The following is a 21,678-nucleotide window of genomic DNA, read 5'->3' as shown; positions in this document are numbered from 1 at the left end:
AGTTTAGAGCCTGCCTTCCGCCCAGGGTGTGATCCTGGAGTCCCAGGATCGAGTCCCGCGTCAGGCTCCCTGCATGGAGCCTGCTTCTCCCTCTGCCTGTGTCTCTGCCTCTCTCTCTCTCTCTGTGCCTTTCATGAATAAATAAAATCTTAAAAAAAAAAAAAGAAAAGAAAAAAAAATAAGTTAAATAGATAAAAGGTTTATAGGTAAACTTTATTTTTTTATTTTTATTTTTTTTTAATGATAGTCACACACACAGAGAGAGAGAGGCAGAGACATAGGCAGAGGGAGAAGCAGGCTCCATGCACCGGGAGCCCGACGTGGGATTCGATCCCGGGTCTCCAAGATCGTGCCCTGGGCCAAAGGCAGGCGCCAAACCGCTGCGCCACCCAGGGATCCCCCTATAGGTAAACTTTTAAATAGCTTTCAAAATCTTCGGTAACCTAAAACTTCGAAGTTTTGCTAAGTTAAATGATAAACTGAGTTAAATTCATTTGATATTCAAGTCTTTTCCAAGTAAGATAAAATACTAAAACATTAATTACTGAATATAGGTTTGTCTGTTTTTGGCCTGTTATTACAGAGAAACTGAGGATTCTAAAAATTATAAAATGTACTCAAATTCTAGATCAAAAGAATTCTAGTTTAAAAAAATTCTAGTTTAACAGACAATTCAACATCTCACAATTGCTTATTTCTTAATTTTCACTGGAGACTAAGGTCTCTAAGAGTCAAAATTCTGCTAAATGTAATTAAGATTGGTGGAAATGACAAAGAAAGCAACTCATATGTAGGAAAGTAAGAGATATGGGAGAGAAAAAAAAAAGAAAGGTATGAGGAATAGGAATACATTTTTGTTGCAGTAAAAGGAAGTAATTTTTTCCTAAAATGAGACTGGTTATTCAGAGAGAGAAGGCTTTTGATGAAATCTCAACGAAAAAAGAAAGTTGCAGAAGGTCTGTGAAGGGAAAGTTTTGGAAAAGAATTTTATGTGTGATCAGAATAAAGACTGAAATGAATGGATTTTAAAAAGTACATGGTATAAGATTCAGTTTTTCTCTCTGTTAAAGACAAAATCTTGGATTTTTGGCCTGCTCTTGATAAGAAATTATAAACAATGCTTTTTCTTTTTCCTTTATCTTCCCAGAAAACCAAAATTTCTATGTTTTATCTCTAACAGGTCTTCGATTACTTAAGAGAACTAAAACTTCTCAATATTTAAGGAGCTAAGTTTTCCTAGCCAACTATATAAATAAACTTCCATAGAATCTCTTATTGCCATCTTAGGTAAATAGATAATTAAATATTATGTTTTGTTAACCATCTGAAATCCTATTTAGGTACGTGCTTTAAAACTTTGATATTTTTAACAAATTTCCCAAGATTCAAAATCTAAATGAAGTCTTTTGACTAACTAGGCTTATTTCTTTGGTATAAGTTACAAGGAAAGCAAAATTAAACAAACAATGAAAAACCTGAGGTTATATTGTATGGGTAAAGGTTATCATTGTTTTACAAATTACACGAAATTCCTAACATTTTAATATGTTCTGGTTTAAGGTCATCATTTGACATTCTAATTATTGAAATGTTTTATTTCACAGAATCAAAATCCTATAGGAGAACACAGGCAACACCCTTTTTGAACTTGGCCACAGTAACTTCTTGCAAGATACATCCATGAAGGCAAGAGAAACAAAAGCAAAAATGAACTATTGGGACTTCATCAAGATAAGAAGCTTTTGCACAGCAAAGGATACAGTCAACAAAACTCAAAGACAACCTACAGAATGGGAGAAGATATTTGCAAATGACGTCTCAGATAAAGGGCTAGTTTCCAAGATCTATAAAGAACTTATTAAACTCAACAGCAAAGAAACAAACAATCCAATCATGAAATGGGCAAAAGGCATGAAGAGAAATCTCACAGAGGAAGACATAGACATGGCCAACATGCACATGAGAAAATGCTCCGCATCACTTGCCATCAGGGAAATACAAATCAAAACCACAATGAGATACCACCTCACACCAGTGAGAATGGGGAGAATTAACAAGGCAGGAAACCACAAATGTTGGAGAGGATGTGGAGCAAGGGGAACCCTCTTGCACTGTTGGTGGGAATGTGAACTGGTGCAGCCACTCTGGAAAACTGTGGAGTTTCCTCAAAGAGTTAAAAAGAGAGCTGCCCTATGACCCAGCAATTGCACTGTTGGGGATTTACCCCAAAGATTCAGATGCAGTGAAACGCCAGGACACCTGCACCCCGATGTTTCTAGCAGCAATGTCCACAATAGCCAAACTGTGGAAGGAGCCTCGGTGTCCATCGACAGATGAATGGATAAAGGAGCTGTGGTCTATGTATACAATGGAATATTCCTCAGCCATTAGAAACGACAAATACCCACCATTTGCTTTGACGTGGATGGAACTGGAGGGTATTATGCTGAGTGAAATAAGTCAATTGGAGAAGGACAAACATTATATGGTCTCATTCATTTGGGGAATATAAAAAATAGTGAAAGGGAATAAAGGGGAAAGGAGAGAAAATGAATGGGAAATATCAGAGAGGGAGATAGAACATGAGAGACCCCTAACTCGGAAAACGAACAAGGGGTGGTGGAAGGGGAGGCAGGCGTGGGGTTGGGGTGATGGTGATGGGCACTGAGGGGGGCACTTGATGGGATGAGCACTGGGGGTTATTCTGTATGTTGGCAAATTGAACACCAATAAAAAATAAATTTATAAAAAAGAAATAATCGGATTTCCTTGTCAACTGCATGATAATGAACTCTCATCAGATCTCTAACCATAGCCATTTTTTATTTTGTTGTTCATAGTTATTGTCCTGACACTCTTGAGAAATGTGTTTTGTCTTCAAGGAGATTCATGAAAAGAACTTTCTAACAAACACAGGTTTCTGATATTTTTAAGATCATAAAACTAAACTGGCTAAGAATTTCTGAACTAATGGGAGAGCTGCATTCAAGCAGAACAAAATAAATAACATGGAACTAAGTGAACTGAAGAAGATGATCATTTTTTTATGACTTATTTCAAACATTGCTGGTTCTCTGTTTGTTCTTCCAGATTTAAGTTTCTCTTAAGTTATCTATAACTTACAGAAATCTAAAATATTCCTTTGTAAACAAATTGAAAAAAAAAAGAAAAAAAAATTGAAACAGTTATTATTTCTTCCTCTCTGAGCCATCCAGGATTCAGCAACTCTTTGTGAGTATTCTTCTTTTTTTTTTTAAGATTTTATTTATTTATTTATTTAATTGATTAATTAAAAGATTTTATTTATTTGAGAGAGAGAGAGAGAGAGAGAGAGCGCGCGCCAGAAAGCACAAGCAGTGGGGAAGGGCAGAGGGACAAGCAGACACCCCACTGAGCAGAAAGCCCGATGTGGGGCTTGATCGCAGGACCCCGGGATCACAACCTGAGCTGAAGGCAGACGCTTAACTGACTGAGCCACCCAGGTGCCCTGTGAGTTCTTTTATGGCAGTTTTAATTATTTGCATAAGTTTAATGAGAATCTGTTCTTAAAATACTGGTTATATTATGAAAGCTTTGACTGGAATGCCATATTTGAGAGAGACATGCATAGACTCAGATATGACCAGACAGCCAAAGAAACTCAGGTTGACTTTATGGAGCCAACAGAACCACTTGGAAATGTTAAATGTTAATTAAGCCCCTTGCTTACAGAGTTCCCAGGAGCCTTACCAGATAAGTAAAGAATGTCATTTCCTCACAGGTGCAGGAAACCTCAGGATATTTTGGGGACCTCCAGAAGAGGAATTCACCCAAATCTGCATGTATTGCAGGCAAATCTGATGGCAGGTATTTGGCTTGGCTTCTGGTCTTGAGAGGCTGTTAAAGGCTCAATCTGAAATTCCTTATAAAAGTTCCGGCAAAATAGATTAAAAGAAAACTTATATGGTCAATCACTATTCTTGTTGAGTTCATGTAAATAAGGGAAATGTGTTAATTGCACTTATTTTACAAGTGAATTTCATCTTTGATGAAAAAGTGGGTGATTTTAGGGAAAAATTAAGTTTCAATAACATAATTATGCATGTTAGATTCTGGTTCTCATTGTCTTTCAATGTTTGCTGTATGCCTATAAAACTGGGCTGGATCCTGAATTCTTCTGATTTCCTCAAATATCTGGCTAGGACTCTTCAAACTAAGATTTCCAATCTGCCCATTCTCTTGACTTAAAATCATTAAAAACTAAAATTGTTCTTTTTCCTGAAGCCCTGCAAACAGGGCTGGACAACTTGAGAGAAATTGCCACCGAGCTCACGTATGGACGATCTTAGGGCCTGTGGCTCTATGGGCCACTCAGAAGGATCACCAGAAACGTTGAAACTACAAACCAGAAGGACCCATCAGATTGCCACTGCCTGTTCCCACTGCATTGGAGGATGTTTTGAGCCTGACACCTAGAAAGCTTCTCACTGGCAGCACTCAGGACTCAGACATTGGGTTTAATCTGCTTTACTCATTAACTTGTTCTCCTTTTGTTTTCATAGAAATGCCTCTTATTAATTACCTGATTACTTGCTAAATAAGGCAGAGTCTATATGATGGCTAACACCGCCTGCTGCACCTGTATTACTCCTGGGAAGTAAGAATCCATATAGATAAAATCAGGCAAAATAAGCCACTTGACTACAAGATGCCGTTGACTACATTATAAATTTCCGGGAAGTCCACACGATGGCTAACATACCATGCTATGTATGCATCAATTCATCTGGAGAAGTTTAAAAAAGCCTCCAGATCACCAGGGCAGTAGCTAACTGGACCTTCATAAACCCGCCCTACCTCCTTCTGTTGATGGTACTTATTCTTCTAGTCTCCAGGCCTTTCATGGTTATACCCTCTTCTTGGACCCTAATAACCATACTCCTTATTCTGATGTTTAGACTTTGAATTCTAAAGTTACTAACAAAATTTATTTCCTCTTGCTCAGCCAGGTGAATCTCCAGATGTTGGTCTGCAACAGCCCTGAAAGAAACCCAGAAACAACACCCACTAGACCAAGCCACAACTTCCTTCTACTCCCTACTGTCCATCCAGTTTTCCTAAGACTTAGCACGGATTCCTGGAGCCCTCAGGCACAGTCAACATCCCACACCAGCATGAAGTAGTTATAGAAGATGTACCATCGCCCAATTTTTCCTTAAAAGGTTTTTAGGGCCCAGAGTCCTTGATGGGGGAATGTTAACATAGTTAGTTTGGTCCTAACAGGAAAGGAGAAGTCATGGTCAGCTATTGGGAAAGTTCGAGGCCTGTCCTGGCAGCGCTCCACAAGAAGCCGGATCAAATCAGACAGGCTCAAGATAACAGGGGTCATGACAGGAAACTCCTGACAAAAAAGGAAGAAAAGGGATGAAATCTTGCTTCCTAGAAATCCCTGGCCTGAGTAATGAATATTCCACCCCTAGCTAGCAACTGTCAACCAAAGATAGCAACCCAACCCTCAGGGTGCACAGCACTCTCTCTCTAGCTCCTGCCTCTCTCCCCCCTTTAATAAATTTCCCCACTTGTGTTGCTCACACAACTGTGTCATGTCTGTCCTTGAATTCTTGCCTGTGACAAGACCAAGAACCTTCAGCAACATCTCTAGGACAGGCTGGATCAAGGCCCCAGTTTACCCAAGAACACCATGAGAGCAGTATCCCCCCAGCCTCTGCCCACCTAAGCCCTAGTCATTCTACCAAAGCTCCAGCCATTCCACCAAGGTAGTCCCAGTGTGATGCACACTGAGACACCAAGGGACAGTGCCCACTATAGCTCCAGCTATGTCACCAAAGCAAGATAGGTGTAAAGCACACCAGGACACACCAGAGTGCATGCTTCAGCCCCAATGTGCCAGAGCACCTCTTGCACAGAACATCCAGGACCTTCCAGCCTGCATCCACTTTGGCTCCAGCTATCCTGCCACTGAAGGACCTTGAGGCCTCCCAAGCTACACTGTATCAGCTCCAGCCTTGCTGCTAGAGGCCCCCAGTGGAGAGTGGCCCAGGACTACCTGGCCTGCACCTGCTTCGGCTCCTGCTGTTTCATCAGGGAGTCCCCTGCAGGGAACATCCTGGGATCCTCTTGTACTGTCTACTTCAGTTGAAACTGTCCTTCCAGGGTGCCCCTGGTCCATATCCACTTCAGCTCCAGCCAGGAAACCAAAACTACCATGCACATTCTTAAACAATGCCATTCCTTTAAGACTAAAGGAAGTAGCTATTCTGTCTAATTCACTGAAACAAACACAGAAAGCAAAAACAAAACAAAAACACAAAGCAAAAAATGAATAATGAAGAAACAGAAGAATATACTCCAAATGAAAGAACAAGATAAAATTTCAGAAAAAGAACTGAACAAAACAGAGATAAGCAATCTACTTGATAAAGAATTCAAAATAATGATCATAAAGATGCTCACTGGAGAGAAGAGTGGATGAACTATGTTAGAACTTCAACAAAGACAGAAGATACAAAAATGAACCAGCACTGAAGAATACAACTGAAATGAAAATAAACTAGAGGGAATCAGCAACAGATTAGAGATTGCGGAAATATAAATCAGTTATCTGAAAAACAGGTTAATGGAAAGCACCCAAGCTGACCAGCAAAAAAGAGAAAAGAATTTTTAAAATGAGGATAAGTTAAGGGATTTCTGGGACAAATCAAGTATACTAACATTTGCATTATAGGGTTCCAGAAGGAGAGAGAGAAAAAGGGCAGAAAACTTATTTGAAGAAATAATAGCTGAAAACTTCCCAAACGTTGGGAAGGAAACAGACATCCACGTGGAAGCAGACACAACCCAAACAAATGAATCCAAGGAGTTACACACGAAGACAAATAATTAAAACATCAAAGATTACAGATATAAAAAGAAACTTAAAAGCAGGAAGGGAAAAGCAACAAGCAGCGTACAAGGAAAATCCCATATAGTTATCAGCTCATTTTTCAGCAGAAGCTTTGTAGACCAGGAAGGAGTGGCATAATATATTCAAAATGCTGCAAGGGGGAAAAATACCTACAACCAGGAACACCCTATCCAGTAAGATTATCACTCAGAATTGAAGGAGAAATAAAGAGTTTCCCCAAACAAAAGTTAAAAGATCATCATCAACAAACTGGCATTAGAAAAAATATTAGGGACTTCTTTCAGTGGAAAAAAAGAGGTCATAATTAGAAAAAAGATATTAAAGGGAATTTTTTCATGAATTAAAAAGCAAACATATAATAAGAGTAGTAAATCAATAACTAATACAGCTAGTATAAAGGTTAAATCACAAAAGTAGTAACTGATTATATTAGTTACAGGAGTTACAAAATTAAAAAATGCAAAATAGGACATCATGCACATAAACAATGGAGAAGGTGAGAAAAATATAATGCTAGGATGGGTTCAAACTTAAGGAATCATCAACTTAATATAGACTGCTATTTATTTAGGATGTTATATATGAACCTCATGGTAACCATAAACCAAAAACCTATAATAGGCAATAAATAAATAAATAAATAAATAAATAAATAAATAGGAAGGAATCAAAGCATAACAAAAAAGAAATTCATTAATCACAAGAGAGCAAGAGAAGTAAACACACAATACAAAAACAACCAAAAAGCAATTAACCAAATGGCAGTAAGTACATGCCTATAATTACTTTAAGTTTAAATTATCTAAATGCTCCAATCAAAAGACAGGGGGCAACTGGATTAAAAAAAATGAGACCCATCTATTGCTGCCTACCAGAGACTCACTTCATACCTAAAGACACATACAGACTAAAAACGAAAGGACAAAGATATTTCATTCAAATGCAAGTGAAAAAGAAAACTGGGAGCAGCACTTACAACAGACAAAACAGACTTTAAAATGAAGACGGTAAGGAGAGACAAAGAAGGACATTACATAATGACAAAGGGATCCATCCAAAAAGAGAAGACAATTGTAAATATTTATGAACTCAAACAGGAACATCTAAATACCTTAAGCAAATTAACAATGAACATAAAGGAAGACACTGACAGTAATATAATAATAGTAGGGGACTTCAGCACCCCACTTACATCAATGGATAGATCATCCAGACCAAAAAAAAAAAAAAAGAAAGAAAAAGAAAAGAAAAGAAAAGAAAAGAAAAGAAAAGAAAAGAAAATAGTGGCTTTAAGAGATGCATTAGAACAAATGGGCTTAACAAATATAGAGCAATCCATCCAAAAACAGCATAATACACATTCTTTTCAAGTGCCTAAGGAACATTCTCCAGGAGAGATCACATGTTAGATCATGAAATAAATCTCAATAAATTTAGGAACACCAAAATCACATCAAACACCTTTTCTCACCATGATGGTATCAAATTAGAAATCAACTTTAAAAAATAAAACTGGAAAAAGCACAAACACATGGAGGCTAAGCAACATGCTACAAAATAATCAATGGGCCAATGAAGCAATCAAAGAAGAAATTAAAAATATACATGGTGACAAGTGAAAAATGGAAACAGAGTGGTCCAAAATCTTAGAGACATAGCAAAAGCAGTTTTAAGAGGGAGCTTTAAGCAATACAGGCCTACCTCAACAAACAAGAAAAAAATATCAAAACAAACAATACAACCTTCTGCCTGAAGGAACTAGAAAAAGAATAACAAAGCTCAAAATTAGTAGGAGGAAGAGCAGATATAAATGAAGTAGAGTTTGAAAAACAATAGGATATATCAATGAAACCAAGAGCTGGTTCTTTTAAAGATAAACAAAACTGATAAACCTTTAGCCAGGGTCATCAAGAAGAAAATATAAAGGATTCAAATAAATTAAATCAGAATGAAAGAAGAGAAATAACAACTGACACCACAGAAATACAAAGCATTCTAAGAGACTACTAAAAAATATATATATATATGCTAACAAGTTGGACAACTTAAAAGAAATGGATAAATTCCTAGAAACATATAATCTCTTAATACTGAATCAGGAAGAAACAGAAAATTTGAGTAGACATAACTAGTACTAAAGTTGAATCAGTAATCAAAAATTCCCAATAAACAAAAGCCCAGGACCAGATGGCTTCACGGGTGAATTTTACCAACCTTTAAGGAAGAGTTAATACCTATTCTTCTCAACTTATTTCAAAAAACAGGAGAGGAAGGAAAGTTTGTAAATTTATTCAAAAAGGTCGGCATTACTCTGATATAGAACCAGACAAAGACATTACATAAAAACAAAACAAAACAAAAAAAAACCTACAGGCCAATATCCCTAATGAACAAAGTTGCAAAAAAAAAAAAAAAAAAAAAATCCTCAAGGTATTAGCAAACCAAATTCAAAACACATTAAAAGGATCATTTACCACAATCAAGAGGGATTTATTCCAGGGATGTTTCAATATCTGTAAATCTATCGAGATAATATATCACATTCAAAAACTGAAGGATAGAAACCATATGATCACTTCAACAGATGCACAAAAAGCACTTGACAAAATGCAACATCCATGCATGAAAAAAAGCTCTCAACAAAGTGGGCACAGAGAAAACATACCTCAAAATGATAAAGGCCATAATGACAAAGCCAAAGTTAACACTATACTCAATGGTGAAAATTGAAAGCTTTCCCCCTAAGATCAGGAACAAGACAAGGATATTCACTCCCATCCTTTGATTCAACATAGTACTGGAAATTTTAGTCATAGCAATCAGACAAGAAAAAGAAATCAAAGGTATCCATATTGGTAAGGAAAAAGTAAAACTGTCACTATTTGCAGATGACATGATACTATATATCCCTAAAGACTCCACCAAAAAACTATTAAACCTAGTAAGTGAATTCAATAAAGTTTCAGGATACAAAATTAATATGCAGAAATCTGTTGCATTTCTAAACAGTAATAATGAAGTAGGAAAAAAGAAGTTAACAAAATAATTCCATTCACAACTGCACCAAAAAAAAAAAAATAATAAAATACAACTGCACCAAAAAGAATAAAATATCTAGGGATAAATTTAACTAAGGAGGTGAAAGACCTATACTCTGGAAACTATAAGACACTGATAAAGAAAGACACTGATAATACAAACTGATGGAAGGCTATATCATGCTCATAGACTAGAAGAATTAATACTGTTAAAATGCCCATACTATCCAAAGCAATCTACTGATTTGGTACAAACCCTATCAAAATACCAATATTTTTCACAGAACTAGAACAAATTTGTATGGAGCCAAAAAAGACTCCAAATAACCAAAGTAATCTTGAGAAAGAACAAAGCTGGAAGTATCACAATCCCAAATTTCAAGCTATACTACAAAGTGATATTAATCAAAACACTAGAGTACTAACACAAAAACAGACACATAGATCAACAGAACAGGATGGGGACCCAAATATAAACCCATGCTTCTATGACCAATTCATCTATGACAAAGGTTGCAAACATATACAATGGGGGAAAAGACAGTCAGTTCAATAAAAGCTGTTGGGAGAACTGGACAGGTATGTGCAAAATACACCTGGGGGTGCCTGCATGGCTCAGTCAGTTAAGCATCAGACTCCTGGTTTTGGCTCAGGTCGTGAAGTCAGGGTCATGAGATAGAGCCCCTCAGTCAGACTCTATGCTCAGCATGGACTCTCCCCTTAAGACCCCCCCTCTCCCATTGCCCTTTCTCTCTCTCTCTCTCTCTCTCTCAAATAAATCTTTTTTTTAAAAAAAAGAATAAAACTGGAACACTTGGGCAGCCTGGGTGGCTCAGCGGTTTAGTGCCTGCCTTCAGCCCAGGGCATGATCCTGGAGACCTGGGATCGAGTCCCACGTCAGGCTCCCTGCATGGAGCCTGCTTCTCCCTCTGCCTGTGTCTCTGCCTCTCTCTTTCTCTCTATGTCTTTCATGAATAAATAAATAAAATCTAAAAAAAAACAAAAAAAAAAACAAAAAAAAAACTGGAACACTTTCACAGAACACACATAAAAATAAATTCAAAATTAATTAAAGACCTAAATGTGAGACAGGAACCGCAAAGCTCCTAGGATGAAATAGGCAGTAATCTCCTGGACAATAGCCTTAGCAATATATTTATAAATATGTCTCCTCAGGCAAAAGAAACAAAAAGCAAAATTAAACTATTAGGTCTACAACAAAATAAAAAGCTTTTATAGTAAAGGAAACCATCAACAAAATAAAAAGGCAACCTACTGAATGGGAAAAGATATTTGCAAATGACACATCTGATAAGGAGCCAATATCTAAAATATATAAAGAATTTACACTATTCAACACCAACAATACAGATAACCCAATTAAAAAAACGGGCAGAAGACCTGAAGACCAGACACAGATGGCCAGTAGATACATAAAAAGATGCTCAATAGGACTAATCGTCAGGTAAATGCAAATCAAACCACAAGGTATCACATACCAGTCAGAATGGCGAGTAACAAAAAGACTAGCAATAACAAGTGTTGGTGAGGATGTGGAAAACAGAGAATGCTTTGTGCACTGTTAGTGGGTGTATTGGTGCCACTACTGGGAAAACACTATGGAGATTTGTCAAAAAATTTGAAATATAAATACCGTATAACCAAGTAATTCCACTACTAGGTATTAACCCAAAGAAAGCAAAAACACTAATTTGATTGTTTATTGTAGCATTATTTACAATAGCCAAGATATGGAAGCAACCCAAGTGTCCATCAACAGATGAATGGATAAAGATGTGGCTTATATCCAAAGGAATACCATCCAGCCATAAAGAGAATGAGATCTTGCCTTTGTGACAACATGGAATGGACCTAGAGGGCATTATGATGAGTGGAGTCAGACAGAGAAAGACACATACCATATACTCACAAATACAGAAAACAAACTTTTGCTTGCCAGATGAGACAGGGGTTGAAGGATGGGCAAAACAGGTAAAGGAGATTAAAAGGTATAAACTTCTGGTTATAAAATATATAAGTCACTAAGATGAAAGTACAGAATAGGGAATCTAGTCAACAAGATTGTACTAATGTTGTATGGTGATGAAGACTAACCATATTCACCGGGCTGAGCACTGCACAGTGTGTGGAGCTGCTGATTTGCGATGTTGTACACTGGAAACTAATATAAAATTGTATGTCAACTATAATCCAATAATAAAATGTTTTAAGAATTGTACTCAGTTGAATTTTCGTTCCCCTCAAGGAAAGAAGGCAAACGTAGGTAAGAAAAAAAAATCATGTTCCAGGGAAATACAAAGCACAGCTTTGGAGTGTGACTTTGTAAGGTGTCTGATTCGGATTCATCCCCTTTGAGCTATTTATAACTCTGTAAATTGTAGATAACTGATAATGCAAATAATCCTTGGCTATATCCATGAAAACAAACTGTTAGACGGAGGGTTTCTGATTCCTAAGGGGAAGAAAGCTAGTTTTGATGCCTTTTGCAAATTCACTTCTCTTAATTTTTGAGTTCTCCTTTGAACTGGCTGTTACACATCTTCTGGTTCCCTCAATTAATGTGTTAATTAAGTTTTTGGCATGTTCATTTTTTTCAGCCCTACTGAAGTAAAACGGACAAAATCATAAGGTATTTAAAGTATAAATGTGATAATGACATGTTCATTTTATAGCTACTTTCAAAGCCATGATTTTACCTTTTTCAAAAATTGCCTTTCTGATTTATTGGTCAGGGTTGTGGGGCAGGAAATGGTAGCACATTCAAAGGGGAGACTGAGAGTGCTCGGAGGGACTATTAACAGAGGTGTCAGCAGAATTAAGGAGCCAGGATGTGAGGCGCCCCAATTAACAACAGAGGGGAACTGGTACCACCTCTTGGGCCCACTGGACATTGGGGGGGGGAGCTGTGGCCACACTTAAGAGGGACACAAATCATGGCCTGGCAGGAAGGGACAGGAGAATAAATATGACTTTTCTCTCCTCTTGTCCTCTGAGCCCCACTGAAGCCAGAGAGTAACGGATACAGGCTGATACGGTCTAGCTTGTTCTTTGCTGTTTCCACTTTTTTCAAACAAACCAGCCAACATGAACCATAAATCCTCAGTGAACTGAGAGGATCTGGCCCAAGTCTGTGATAAAGACTTTTTAAAGACTTAGAATATGATCATACTTTATATCTACATAAATAATACAGCCCTTTGATAAAGCTCATATAAAGGAGGGACTGTGTTTTGATCACCTTCTCTACATGTCATGGTGTTATGTTCATGCTGTACAGGGGCCCAGGGCAGGCCACCCCAAAATGTGCCACAACAGCATATTGGTTATTTTGAATTGAAGTTACTTGGGAAACACCCTGGGTACTCAGACCTCCTCCATCCCTGCTGAAGGCGGGATATAAATCTCCCAAACGAGAGGTACCTTCTCTGTACTAAGAAGTAAAAAAGACATCCTTATCAGCGGAGTGGAGACTTTAAAGTTGAGAAAGCTGCAGAAACAAACCTTGTTACTTTTACTAATCTATGATCTCAACCCAAATTCTACTTAGACTTCCTAAGTAAAGCTCCCAAACAGTTGCTTTCCTTATCTTGTCAATTCCTCACAAATTTACTGTCTCCGTCTAAAATGCATAAAAACTGCCTGCATTGGTCATTTCTTGGGGTGTCAATTTCATTATTGGGCCCCTATGCACACATGATAAAACTTTGGGTTCTCTTTTTAATGTCTCATGTCAATTTAGTTCTTAAACCAGCTGGAGGAGTCTTGGAGAGAAAAAAGGAAATTTTTTCCTCCTGCACAGCTGGCATAGTCAGCAGGATACTCTAACTTGCTGGAGATTGCTCACCCTGCCTGGAGCTGAGAGACTGTGGGACATCTGACATACAGCCAGTGGGAGGAAAGAGTTCTTACCATGTCAGCCCACTGGGATCTCCAACTGCAGGGTCTTAGTGGTGTTAAGAGTAGCTTCCTTGCTTCTCAGAGCTGGAAAAATGCCATTCCAGTAACGCTTGCCTGGTTGTCACAGATTAGTGGGTCCGTGACTAGAAATGTCTCACATTTGTGGGAGACCAGAGACACCATATACACACAGTATTCTTACCATCTGTACAACAAAATGTTTGCCTTGGATTACTTTGGGGAGTAACTTTTGGGTCATAGGTGTTGCATCATCTATGCCCCCTCCAGGGCATCCATGCCCTCACCTCTTGCATCCATGGTAAAGATTTATTCTAAGCCTATAAAGTTGCCTCCTGATTCTTCTATATATTTACTATTGGAATAAATATGTTAATGGTGATCCTACATGTCAATGGCCAAATGACAGATCTTTTGAATTGGAAAAATTTCTACATTTGAATTTTTTTTTTTTTTTTTTTCAGAAAGCTCTGGTTCCGAGCAGCTGCCTTACTGGTATTTATGGGAGTATCAAATTGAAAGGAAAACATGAAAAAGTATAGCAGAAAACCTTAGAGAATCCCTTAATAAAATTAAAGAACCAAAGTCAGCTTTATTTTTTTTTAAAGATTTTTATTTATTCATGAGAGACACAGACATAGGCAGAGGGAGAAGGAGACTTCCCATAGAGAACCCGATGTGGGATTTGATTCCAGGACCACGACCCAAGCCGAAGGCAGATGCTCAACCGCTGAGCCACCCAGGTGTCCCCCAAAGTCAGCTTTAAAACAAGAACTAGAAACCAAATCTGACATAAATTCTCCTTTTTATACCCCTCTTTTATCCCCCAATCCCTATCACTGATCTTCAAGAAGATCTTTGGGATCTCTGGGCCCATGGTCCAGACTCTTCCCCTCAAAACTCAGTGCCACCTCCTTAGTCAATTCCCTTAAGTCCTAGAATTCCAACAACCAGCTTTCTATCTTAACTTCCCTTTCTTTGCAAGATTTACAGAAAGCACGTTGCCTTAGCTCTAAGCCTGGGGAAAACAGGTTATTTGAATAACCTGCTGAACTTCAGGGAGTAAATCTAGTGGGGACACCTGAGAAGTCCCATAAAGCTCATTTCGCTGTCCCTTATAATTCCTCATATTTTCCAGGGCTTTGTAATCAAGCTCTGCCAGTTTGAAGCATTCCTATGCAACGTCTACGGATGTATCTTGGACGTCCACTGCAAAGAATGCATGTCCCCTGGACCGTGACAGATCTTTTAAATTGTAAACCTCCTTTACCTCTGTTCTTAGAAAATCCTACCAAATTTGGAGCGGAATTACAAAGACTAGGAACCATCCACAACCTCCCCTCACTCACAGAGATCTTGACTGGCTACTAAGGAGAGTTCTTCCCTCCTGTGATTACAAGGTGGTCATCAGGCAGGCCAGATGGCTCCCTGGAGAAAAGTCCTCTCACAAGGTCAACACATGGCCAGAGTGTCTCCCCAGCTCTGTATGAATGACCAGGGGATGGCTCAGCTAGAGGCTGGTATTCAAGGGTTAATAGGGCAATACTGGAGGACTTTTCTCCCCAAATAAATTGGCCTAAGGTTGAAATATGCACTCAGAAAGGAGGGGGACACCAAAAAGCCTTCGTTGAACATTTTATACAAACTTTTCAAAGGCACAATGCATTAATCCCAGAAGCTTTAGAACATAGAAATCTAACCTCTGCTTTAACAGGAAATTGCCTCCCAATATTAAAAAAGCAAATCCATGATAATGTGGTCAGTTGGACGCGGCAACTGTGAAGTGTAAGAACGGAGGCCCCCACTCAATTTGTTGAAAAGAGTTTGCAGGAAAGCAAGGAATCAAAAGCAATACTTCTTGCTTTGCAACTTGCATCTTTGGAAAGGCGAAGCGTAACGCTGAAAATAGCTCAAAGCCCACTCAGAAATCTCCCTATTTGCCTCTAAACGATTGCAGATATTGCAGGAAACAAAAGCACATATTGGAAGAGAAATTGACCTGCACTTAAAAAGGAGGGCTTAATAAGCAATTCTCCGAAACCCCACAACCCTCAGAAAATTCCTTTCTCCTGAGGGACAATCCCCCTTAACTGACAGGGTCAGCCGATCCTCAGTAGACCCCCCAGATCTACCATAAAACAGGAACTGCATCTCTTCATTGACACTGGTGTGACTTTCTCTACCATCTGCTCGGAAGATTTACCTCCATTTATCACCTCTGATGCTGTTCAGGCTGTCAGAGGCTCAGGGCAACCTATTTTATTGCCCATATCTCAGCCCACCCCAGAACCCCTTTAGGCCCTTTTCACACTCATCATGCCTTTCTGGTTTCCAGTTGTTCACCAGCAAACTTTCTTGGGAGAGGATTATATCACTTTAATGCCAGAAAGGCTTTTTTGTTTCTTTACCCTTAGACCAAATCCCATTTCCTCCTTTCTTTACTGGAAGCTCCTCTTAATCTAAATTCCTCGGAAGAGGATGAATCTTTAAAAGATGCCCAATTTGTCTTTGGGCTACACATGCAAATGAAGTTGAGCTATCAAGTGCAGAGCCTATGTTCATTTCTCAGAAAAGGAATAAACCGTTTCCATTAGTGGCTCAAAATCATCTCTCCAGAAACCAGGGCAAGGAATTAACCCTATAATAGGCCCTCACCTTTTTTTTTTTTTTTTTTTTTTTTAAGATTTATTTATTTGAGGGATCCCTGGGTGGCGCAGTGGTTTGGAGCCTGCCTTTGGCCCAGGGCGCGATCCTGGAGACCCGGGATCGAATCCCATGTCGGGCTCCCGGTGCATGGAGCCTGCTTCTCCCTCTGCCTGTGTCTCTGCCTCTCTCTCTCTCTGTGACTATCATAAATTTTTTTTAAAAAGATTTATTTATTTGAGAGTGTATGTGTGCATGTGCATGAGGTGGGGGGGGGAAGGGCAGAGGGAGAGAGAATCTCAAGCAGAGTCCATGCTGAGCATGGAGACTGACATGGGATTTGATCCCATTACCTCCGAGACCATAAAATCAAAAACTTAAATGTTACCCAGGCATAATAGGCCCTCTCTTAAACAAGATGACCTTGTCTTTATTACCTCACCCTATAACACCTCAATCTTGTCAGTAAAGAAAGAAGGCAAACTTTGACTTAGAGGGAAACCAAATTTATTGATTTGTATAGGACTTAAGGGACAAACTCTTTTTTCTTTTTTTAAGATTTATTTATTTATTCAGGAGAGACACACAGAGAGAGAGGCAGAGACACAGGTAGAGGGAGAGGCAGTCTCCAAGCCACCCAGGGATCCCCAAGGGACATAAACTTTGTGATTCCTTGGCACCCTATAGTCAAATCCAGCTGTTATTCTTACCTGGAGTCCTGCTGATACAGCCTGGTTTCAGTAATTGACCCTTTCTCAGCTTTCTTTTCAATCCCACCAGACTCCCAATTTCTTTATGCATTTCCTTAAAGGGAGACAATTGCCATGGACTCACACAGTTCACAAGGCTACTATGAGTAGCTTATCCAAGCTTCCACCCTAGTGTGATATGTTGATGACCTTTTACTCTGTAATCAAACCGAGTGGGGAGCTTTTATAACTCCCTCATTCTCTTAAGGGCCATAAAACCTCTAAATCTAAACATCAGCGGGTACATAACAACTTTATCTATTTAGAACATGAGATAGCTCAGGGTATTCAAAAGCTCACTCCAGGGATCCCTGGGTGGCTCCGCGGTTTAGTGCCCAGGGTGTGATCCTGGAGTCCAGGGATGGAGTTCCGCATCAGACTCCCTGCACAGAGCCTGCTTCTCCCTCTGCCTGTGTCTCTGCCTCTCTCTCTCTCTCTCTCTCTCTCTCTGTCTCTCATGAATAAATAAAATCTTAAAAAAAAGCTCACTCCAAAATGCTCTGAATCAATTTTGTCCAGCTCTCTTCCCAAAATAGTTAAGTCAATTTTTAGGGACAGCTGGTGACTGCCACCAATGGATTCCCAATTTTGCAGTTTTTGTTAGACCTTTGTATGCTCATTTCTCAGATATCATCCCAGAGCCTATTTTCTGGTCTTCAGAGGCATTAACCTCTTTTGAAGTCTTAAAATGACCTCCGTCCACACTCCTGGCTTACCTAATTTTGCTAAGCTTTTCCATCCATAGTGCCATGAAAATAATGGCTTTGCTGCAGGCATTCTAGGACAACCTTTTGCCTCTCTTGTACGGCTGACCGCATATTTCTCACGCCAATTAGACCCTGTGGCATCAGGTGTGCCCCCATGCCTAGGTGCAGCTGCCACCTTGGTGGACAAAGCCAGTATCCTTACATTAGGCTCCTCTGTTCACTTGTGCGTTCCCCATGCTGTCTCTGCTCTCTTTCAAGTTCATAAGACACAACATCTCTCTACACAATGACAGACCACTCACACATAAGCTCTTGTGACTAACTCAACATCTTCCATCACTGAAAAATTTTAAATCCAGCTACCTTACTACCCCTCTGGTAATGGAGAGCCCCACTCTATTCCCCCCAATTGCCTTACAACTCTAAGTATGATCTCAAAACCACAAGAGGCTTTTTCAGACATCCCTCTAGACAATCCAGACTTCATTCTATTTTGTGATTGCTCCTGTAAACAAAATTTCCAGGGAAACATAATAATGGGTTGTGCCATAATTTCCCCACACAAAACAATGGAGGCATATTCTCAGCTCACTGTAGAACAGCCCTAATGGCTGAACTCATAGCTCTTAAGCGTACAGCTTACACACTGGTGGAAGGAGAAAACTGCTATTTATTTACACAGATTCTGGAGTCCACCATGCTGTTGGCACAATTTGGAAATCTCTCAACAAGTTGGTCGTAGATCAAACATCCACTGATGCCAGTTTACCAAATATTTACTAATCAGCCTGACTGCTATGTCAACATCTAGATAATGCAAAAAACCACCCTGAACTGGTCTTTGTTCTTGCCGATGTAAACACCTGATGGACCGAGCCTGGGAGATAGGTAAAGGACAGGGTGTGATACCCATGATATCCAAGAAAGCCGCTCTGCCTTTTTCCCTGATGAGTTATGTGGGCCCCAGAAAATCTCTACGGCAGCTCAAGGATTATCTTGACAGAGCAAAAACGATAGCTGAAGATTTTTTCCTTTACACCAAAAACAGACATGCCACTGGACTTCTCCAGGGTGATGTACCGAGCTTGTATTATAGCCAAACTCTGGTTTGATGCAGAAAATGGCATTTTCAAACTTTGTAAGGAGATTAAAAAGGACTCTAACAAAACAGTTTGCCAAGTCACCCAATGGTTTACATGTCAGCCTTGTACAGTAGATGGCAAGGTGCCCCTCTTATTAGGCTGCCCAATACCATAAACTATATTTGGGTAGATCGAAATTGCAGATTTCCTTGGGTGGGTGACAAAAGTAAGCCCTACAGCTGACAGAACCAAACTACAGACCTCCGTTAGCTATTTTACAACCTGTTCTGCCCTCATAGACTGATGAAAAATACAGATGTGCGGACGTTAACATTATCAACAACAAAGGTCATGGAATCTTCCAGTCTTTAAAAATTATAGGTTTCAGCCTAACCTTGTCTGTAAATCATACACACCTTTTTATGTGGCAACAAAGTGTATAAAGGATTCCCACCTAAATGTTCAGGACAATGTGGACTGGCTCCTGGCTCCTCCTGTCACTCAACATTCTACCCCAAATGCCAAATTACAAACTTGGGCTCCTTTGTTCATGAAATCATGCCGTGTAAATACGCCAGGTGAAAAAATCATAGAAATTCTGCTGGTACATCCTAAGTTCACCTTCATTTCAGCATTTAGGGTTTTTATTCCCAAATCCTGGAGATTATAAATTGGAAGAGGCAATCCTCAATCTCTATCTGTAGTGAACTAAGAGTTCGATGCCACTATGTGAACTCTGAAAATACACCAGTCAGAAGTTAACAGCTTAGCCTCTATGGGCTTCTGAATCGTCAGGTCCTATGTACAGTGTCAGTGCAGAGGAGGAGCTTACATAGTCACTGGTGAACAATGTTGCTTTCGCGTAAACCAAATGGGACAAGTAATGCCTAACTTAAACATGTTAAAATATTTAATATTTTCAGCAGATAAATAAAGCACGGACATCTTGTTGGACTGATCTGTTTCTGGGGCTAACTCATTTCTCTCTCCACAATCACCAGATCAGCTTTTCATACGTGAAGTTTCCAGGGAAGTTTCAGAGGGGACTGCAGGGCCCAGGGCAGGCCACCCTAAAATGAGCCACAAAGGCATTTTGTTTACTTTGAATTCAAGCTACTTAAGAAAGTGCTAGGGCTTCCTGTCTTGTTAATTGTCCCCATTCTCACTGGTGTGAGGTGGTATCTCATTGTGGTTTTGATTTGTTATCTCCCTGATGGCAAGTGCTGCGGAGCATTTTCTCATGTGCTTGTGGCCATGTCTATGTCTTCTTTGGTGAAACTTCTGTTCATGTCTTTTGCCCATTTATGATTGGACTGTTTCTTTCTTTGCTGTTGAGTTTAATAAGTTCTTTATAGATCTTGGATACCAGCCCTTTATCTGCTATGTCATTTGCAAATATCTTCTCCCATTCTGTAGGCTGTTTTGTTGACTGTTTCTTTTGCTGTACAGAAGCTTTTTATCTTGACTAAGTCCCAATAGTTCATTTTTGCTTTTGTTTCCCTTGCCTTCATAGATGTATCTTGCAAGAAGTTGCTGTGGCCAAGTTCAAAAAGGGTGTTGCCTGTGTTCTCCTCTAGGATTTTGATGGATTCTTGTCTCACATTTAGATCTTTCATCCATTTTGAGTTTCTCTTTGTGTATGGTGAAAGAGAGTGGTCTAGTTTCATTCTTCTGCACGTGGCTGTCCAATTTTCCCAGCACCCTTTATTGAAGAGACTGTCCTTTTTCCTGGAGAGGATGTGGAGCAAGGGGAACCCTCTTGAACTGTTGGTGGGAATGTGAACTGGTGCAGCCACTCTGGAAAACTGTGTGGAGGTTCCTCAAAGAGTTAACAATAGATCTGTCCTACGACCCAGCAATTGCACTGCTGGGGATTTACCCCAAAGATACAGATGTAGTTAAATGCTGGAACACCTGCACCCCAATGTTCATAGCAGCAATGTCCACAATAGCCAAACTGTGGAAGGAGCCTCGGTGTCCATCGACAGACGAATGGATAAAGAAGATGTGGTCTATGCATACAATGGATAGTATTACTGAGCCATTAGAAACAAATACCCACCATTTGCTTCAACGTGGATGGAACTGGAGGGTATTATGCTGAGTGAAGTAAGTCAATCGGAGAAAGACAATCATCATATGGTCTCATTCATTTGGGGACTATAAAAAATAGAGAAAGGGAATAAAGGGGAAAGAAGAGAAAATGAGTGGAAAATATCAGAGGGAGATAAAACATGAGAGACCCCTAACTCTGGGAAACGAACAAGGGGTAGTGGAAGGGGAGGTGGGCGTGGGGTTCGGGTAACTGGTACTGAAGGGGGCACTTGACGGGATGAGCACTGGGGGTTATGCTATATGTTGGCAAACTGAACTCCAATTTAAAAAAAAAGAAGAAGAAGAAGAAACAGCTGGGGCGAGGACAGATCTTCCCTGTCCCCCCTGAAGGCAGGAAGCAAATCTTCCACATGAAAGGTACCTTCCCTATACTAAGAAGTAAAAAGACATCCCTATCACCAGAGATAGGGACTTTAAAACAGTAGAAACAAATCTTGTTTGTACTAATCTAAACCTCAGCCCAAATTCTTAGAATTCCTTACTAATTAAAGTTCTGGAACATGT

The 21,678-nt window shown here is 39.5% G+C and overlaps 2 long non-coding RNA genes across 51 annotated transcripts in view; one reads left to right on the top strand and one right to left on the bottom strand.

Annotated features, from left to right (window-relative positions):
* Positions 1-21,678, bottom strand: part of LOC144304499 (uncharacterized) — a 213,731-nt gene that overhangs the window by 52,599 nt on the left and 139,454 nt on the right. For 7 of the 50 annotated variants that reach the window (XR_013371405.1, XR_013371436.1, XR_013371445.1 and 4 more), the window contains one exon: positions 21,122-21,219. The exons of 42 other annotated variants lie outside the window; for them this stretch is intronic. This is a non-coding gene — a long non-coding RNA (uncharacterized LOC144304499). Of the gene's footprint in view, positions 1-3,729; positions 3,902-21,121; positions 21,220-21,678 lie in introns of all 50 variants that reach the window. One more of the 50 variants, XR_013371418.1, reaches the window with a different exon arrangement.
* LOC144304505 (uncharacterized) lies at positions 11,839-14,470 on the top strand. The gene is made up of 3 exons (XR_013371452.1): positions 11,839-11,934; positions 12,561-12,592; positions 14,343-14,470. It is a non-coding gene; the product is annotated as an uncharacterized LOC144304505 (long non-coding RNA).

The sequence above is a fragment of the Canis aureus genome, chromosome 34 (genome assembly GCF_053574225.1).
Source record: "Canis aureus isolate CA01 chromosome 34, VMU_Caureus_v.1.0, whole genome shotgun sequence".
Lineage (NCBI taxonomy): Eukaryota > Metazoa > Chordata > Mammalia > Carnivora > Canidae > Canis > Canis aureus.
This window is presented reverse-complemented; position numbering and strand designations above follow the sequence as displayed.